Source organism: Capricornis sumatraensis, chromosome 14 (assembly GCF_032405125.1).
Source record: "Capricornis sumatraensis isolate serow.1 chromosome 14, serow.2, whole genome shotgun sequence".
NCBI classification, from domain to species: domain Eukaryota; kingdom Metazoa; phylum Chordata; class Mammalia; order Artiodactyla; family Bovidae; genus Capricornis; species Capricornis sumatraensis.
In genome coordinates, this window is record NC_091082.1 from 43,300,868 (window position 1) to 43,307,264 (window position 6,397).

Below are 6,397 nucleotides of genomic sequence, written 5' to 3' on the forward strand. Positions count from 1 at the left end.
GATTGGGGGCAGGAGGAGAAGGGGATGACAGAAGATGAGATGGCTGGATGGCACCACCGACTTGATGGATGTGTTTGAGTGAACTCTGGGAGTTGGTGATGGACAGGGAGGCCTGGCGTGCTGCGATTCATGGGGTCACAAAGAGTCGGACATGACTGAGCAACTGGACTGAACTGAACTGAACTGAAAAAAAGCTTTGGAGTTCCTCAGCTGTGATAGAAACCCATTGTGTGCACAATCTCTACCCAGGCCACTTGGCCTCATCCTTGTGGAACTTAAGAGGCAAGAGGAACTGATGCAGCCGTGAAGGGCATGCTGCCTACTCTGTCATGAGTGATGACGTTCTTTGGCCAGGGAACTTCGTGTCTTTTGCCAGCATCCATAAAACTGGCAGGCTAACTTGTTAATGTGGAAAGAGGACATAGTCTTAAAACCTTCACAGTTCTTGACAACCTTGATGTTGAGATATGCCATTCCCATGTATGTTCTTGCAAATTTCCTAATATATATGAATCTATAACTAACCCACTTGTTTTATATATCTTAAATTACAGGTAAATGATTTTAATCTTTACAGGTCATTTGACACATTTTTAATAATTCAATGAATGATTTAAAAATAAAACCACATTTATAAACTTAGTTACAATTAATTCATTCATTCTAATTGTTCTATCATCATTTATTAGGTAGTTTTCCATTTTATGAACAAATGAAAGTGAAAATCACTCAGTCGTGTCCGACTCTGCGAATCTCCAGGCCAGAATACTGAAGTGGGTACCCTTTCCCTTTTCCAGGGGATCTGCCCAACCCAGGGATTGAACCCAGGTCTGCTGCACTGCAGGCAGATTCTTTACCAGCTGAGCCACCAGGGAAACCCAAGAATACTGGATGGGTAGTCTATCCCTTCTCCAGTGGATCCTCCTGACCCAGGAATCAAAGTGGGGTCTCCTGTATTGCAGGTGGATTGTTTACCAACTGAACTATCTGGGAAGCCCTAATAAGACTTATGAACAAATCTTAGTTTATTTCTGAGAGCCAGCTTCCTGAAGAGAACCAGAAAAAAACATCTTGCAGTAAAAAGAGTCGTTGCTGCCAGGGACCTGGGAGAGAGGGGATGAACAGGTGGAGCACAGAGGGGTTTCAGGGCTGTGGAAATACTCTGTGTGATACCATAATGTAGGGTACATGTCATAGGTTTGTGCAGACCTATAGAATGCACAACACCAGGTGTGAGCCCTAATGTGAACTATGGACTCTGGATGATGATGGTGTGTATGTAGATGTTGCAGGGCAAGTGGAAGTGTTAGTTGCTCGTGCGTGTCTATTTGTGACCCCATGGACTGTAGCCCGCCAGGCTCCTCTGTTCATGGGATTCCCCAGGCAAGAATACTGGAGTGGGTTGCCATTCCCATCTCCAGTGGATCTTCCCAACCCAGGGATCAAACCTGGGTCTCCTGCATTGCAGGCAGCTTCTTTACCATTTGAGTCACCAGGGAAGCCCCAGGTGTTGCAGGGAAGAGCCAATTCTGACTCCAAGTTGGAACTGTTTCTTTGACTTCCTTTTCTTGCTTTTGTTATTTTAATCATACATAATGGCCTGTCTCAGAGAATCCAGCCCCTCTGCCTATTAAGCTGAAGTGCCTTGGTTCAGAACCCTGTCCACCTGTGACTGACAGGAAGGAAGAAGTTAACACATCCTCTGGCTGAGGCTTGCCATCCTGGGAGATATTTACAAGATGCACGGCCCTTTTAGTGTTTCCTCAGCTCCCCAGCATCTGTGTTCTATAAAAGAAACTGGCATCCAGACCCCATAAGATGGTTATTTTCGAGACAATTTCTACCATCTTCTCCATCTGCTGGTGGTTCATTCATTGGCCTGTCATGTGCTGAGCAAAGTGAGCTTGGACTCAGTAACATAGGTTCATCGGTTGTAACAAGCATACCATCCTGGATGGGGGATATTGACAGTAAAAGAGGCTTGCAGGTGTGAAGGCAGGGGGTTTATGGGAAATCTCTGTACCATCCTCTCAATGATGCTCTAATGAATCGGGTCTACTAAGGAAAAAAAAAAATCTGTCTTGCCTTTTGTGATGTAGCCTTGGAAGTCTTATATCCTCACTTCTGTCATAGTTCCACCGACCCCAGATTCAAGGGGAAGGGAAGGGGGACCCTACCTTTGGATGGCAGGTGGGTCACAGTCACATTGGAAGAAGAGTGCATGGCCTGGCAAATGTTCTTATGGCCATTTTTGAAAAAAAAAAAAATAATAATGTTAGTTTAGCATTTATACACTTCTGTATATTTGCAATGCAGCAAGCATAAATATTTCAGTGCAATGCTCTTAAAAGGTAGCAGAGTAGGAAAGCAGTTTTCTGATTGTATGGCCCCCTGGGGTGATTCTTCCTTCTTGTTTCTATCCAAATACAAAAGAAAATACACATCTCAACCTCCCCACCCACCCCTGCAATTTTCCCTTTATGGATGTTGAAAGTTATCTACAAAGACTGAGGCAGGAAGTAGAGGCCCACCCCACCCCACTCCCACCCCCTCTGCCACAGGTAGATTCTGTGTATCTAAACTCTGAGGAGAAGAGCAGAATAATTAAAGGAGAGGGCTGGGCCCTGCCCAGACCACAGATCTCTCATTTCTGAAGTCAGGAGACCTCCCCGAGCACACATGCACAAAGAAGGCTCCCTGCCGATGTTAGGGGGAGCAATGTCAAAGGATGCTTTACCCAGACACTGGTAGGATCCATCTTAGCTACAAGGGAGCATAGCGTGCGCACACAGGGAGGATCCTGAGATATACCAAATATGGACTCAGAACCAGGCAAACCAAAATAATTGGCCAAAGGAAACCCAGAAGAATTTCCTCGTAGAAGTAATTCAAACTGCCATGAGACTCAGCAACTCTCTTTCTGAATCTGCCTGTATGTCTCTCCACACGTACTATACCTTTATCCCTCGTAATAAATACTTTACTTGTTTCACTACTTTCCATCTTTGTGGAAATTCTTTTCGGCAAAAGTAAAGGGCCAGAGCCCTTGTCACTGACCACTGGTCTAGTAGCTAGGGCCCAGTGTTTTCCCAGTCTCTGGCTGGGAATCCAAGTCCCACTCCAAGTCATTACAGGCTGAGGCCACCCAAGCTCAAGACTGCGGTCTCCAATAACGTGCTAGAGTTATGGGTGGAGAGCAGTCCCTTTCAATCCTGGCTAATAATCAGTTACAATCTTAGCAAAGCCACCATCACAGGGCCTTTTATGATGCAACTTGTGGATCTAAAAAACTCAGTTGCTCAGTCGTGTCCGACCCTGTGTGGCTCCATGGACTGTAGCCCACCAGGTTCCTCTGTCCATGGGATTCTCCAGGCAAGAATACTGGAGTGGATAGTCATTTCCTTCTCGAGGGGATCTTCCCAACCCAGAAATCAAACCTGCGGCATCTTTATGTCTTCTGCATCTCAGGCAGATTCTTTACCACCGAAAAGTGAAGAATGGAGGGTAAATGAAGTTAAGTAGGGTAGGCAACGCAGAAGGTGTATTTGATGTAAAACTCTATGATCACCAAAGATACATTCACCATTATTTATGATAAAGACTTCAATAATTCTCTGTATATTTCTTTCTGTGTGGCTCTTTAACTCTTCATAAGATGTTTTCTGTTGGTTCTGATGTGGATGACTCTGAATTCTTCATGATAATGGGAATAATGGGAGAGTTTTAAAAATTAATTCCCAAACCTCACATTAGTCATTAGTTTAACCTTTTGCTCCCTCTCCACCTGTCTGACTGATTGTGTGGGTTGCTTGGTTAAGCAGCAGACATTGGCTTATTGGCATTTCACCCTTTCCTTTTCATCTGATGATGTTACTAGTAACAAGACAAATACCTGGTATTTGTATTGTGCTTTGGAACTGATGGCACATTTCCACACTATCTCAAACACAAAGATGAGAGAGACTCATGGAGAATTGTCCTAAACACTGCTCTTAATCAGACACTGGTAACTGTGTTTGATTGTAGCTATGGATCCTCCTCTCTGCCTTCCAGGCCACCCTGCAATTGCTTTCAGCACATCTTCCTACAGTTCTGTCTGAATATATTACCTCTCTGCTCCAAAACCTTCAAGGACTCCCTCTTGGCAACATAAATAGAAAGGTCAAATTCCTTAGTCCATCATTTAAAACATTTCAAAATTGAGTCAACATACTATTTGAGTCTAATCTCCCACTAGTCTTTTGTATGTATGTATAACATGCATGCTCCAACCAGTCCTCTCTTATCCTTTTCACATCCAAGTTTCAGCTCTTACTGTTCTTTTCATGTGGAACTATCTCCTTTCATCTTTTCCTGTTAAAACTCTAACTTTTAATGTCCAGCACAAAATGCATCTTCTCCACTGAGCTTTCTCTGATAGCCTAATCATTCTCTCTCTCTTTAGCCTCCTCTACTATGTTGCTTGTATGACCCCCTGTTTTTGTTTTTAATTTGTTCTTTTCTGGCTGTGTGGGTCTTTGTTGCAGCCCGAGGGCTTTCTCTAGTTGTGGTGGGGAGTGGTTACTCTGCATTTCGGGGGGTGGCTACTCTCCGTTTCAGTGGACTTCTTATTGTAATGGCTTCTCTTGCTGTGGAGCATAGGCTGTAGGCACGAGGGCTTCAGTAGTTGCAGTCTGAGGGCCCTGAAGATTGCACTCATCTCACACGCTAGTAAAATAATGCTCAAAATTCTCCAAGCCAGGCTTCAGCAATACGTGAACCATGAACTTCCAGATGTTCAAGCTGGTTTTACAAAAGGCATAGGAACCAGAGATCAAATTGCCAACATCCACTGGATCATGGAAAAAGGAAGAGAGTTCCAGAAAAACATCTATTTCTGCTCTATTGACTATGCCAAAGCCTTTGACTGTGTGGATCACAATAAACTGTGGAAAATTCTTCAAGAGGTGGGAATACCAGACCACCTGACCTGCCTCATGAGAAACCTATATGCAGGTCAGGAAGCACCAGTTAGAACTGGACATGGAACAACAGACTGGTTCCAAATAGGAAAAGGAGTACGTCAAGGCTGTATATTGTCACCCTGCTTATTTAACTTATATGCAGAGTACATCATGAGAAACTGAGGCTGGGCTGGAAGAAGCACAAGCTAGAATCAAGACTGCTGGGAGAAATATCAATAACCTCAGCTATGCAGATGACACCACCCTTATGGCAGAAAGTGAAGAGGAACTAAAAAGCTTCTTGATGAAAGTGAAAGAGGAGAGTGAAAAAGTTGGCCTAAAGCTCAACATTCAGAAAATTAAGATCATGGCATCTGGTCCCATCACTTCATGGGAAATAGATGGGGAAACAGTGGAAACAGTGTCAGACTTTATTTTGGGGGGCTCTAAAATCACTGCAGATGCTGATTGCAGCCACAAAATTAAAAGACGCTTACTCCTTGGAAGGAAAGTTATGACCAACCTAGATAGCATATTCAAAAGCAGCGACATTACTTTGCCAACAAAGGTCCGTCTAGTCAAGGCTATGGTTTTTCCAATGGTCATGTATGGATGTGAGAGTTGGACAGTGAAGAAAGCTGAGCACCGATGAATTAATGCTTTTGAACTGTGGTGTTGGAGAAGACTCTTGAGAGTCCCTTGGACTGCAAGGAGATCCAACCAGTCCATTCTAGAGGAGATCAGTCCTGGGTGTTCTTTGGAAGGAATGATGCTAAAACTGAAACTCCAGTACTTTGGCCACCTTATGAGAAGAGTTGACTCATTGGGAAAGACTCTGATGCTGGGAGGGATTGGGGGCAGGAAGAGAAGGGGACAACAGAGGATGAGATGGCTGGATGGCATCACCAACTTGATGGATGTGAGTTTGAGTGAGCTCCGAGAGTTGGTGATGGACAGGGAGGCCTGACATGCTGCAATTCATGGGGTCACAAAGAGTTGAACAGGACTGAGCAACTGAACTGAACTGAAAGCCTGGACTCAGCAGTTTGGCTCATGGGCCTAGTTGCTCTCTGGCATGTGGGATATTCCTGGACAAGGGATTAAACCCTTGTTCCCTGCATTGGCAGGTGGGTTCTTAACCACTTTACCAACAGGAAAGTCCACCTATTTCTTATCTTTCAAAAACTGGTCAATTTAAAATGTCTCTAATTTTCTTTATTATATTATATAAATATTTGTCTTCGTTAAGGATATTGTGTGTGTATGCATACTAAGTCTCTTCAGTCGTGTCCGACTCTGTATGGCCCTATGGAATATAGCCCACCAGGCTCCTCTGTCCATGGGATTCTCCAGGCAAGAATACTGGAGTGGGTTGTCGTTCCTCCGGGAGATCTTCCCGACCCAGGGATTGAACCTGCATCTCCTAGGTCTCTGGTATTGGCAGGAGGGTTTGT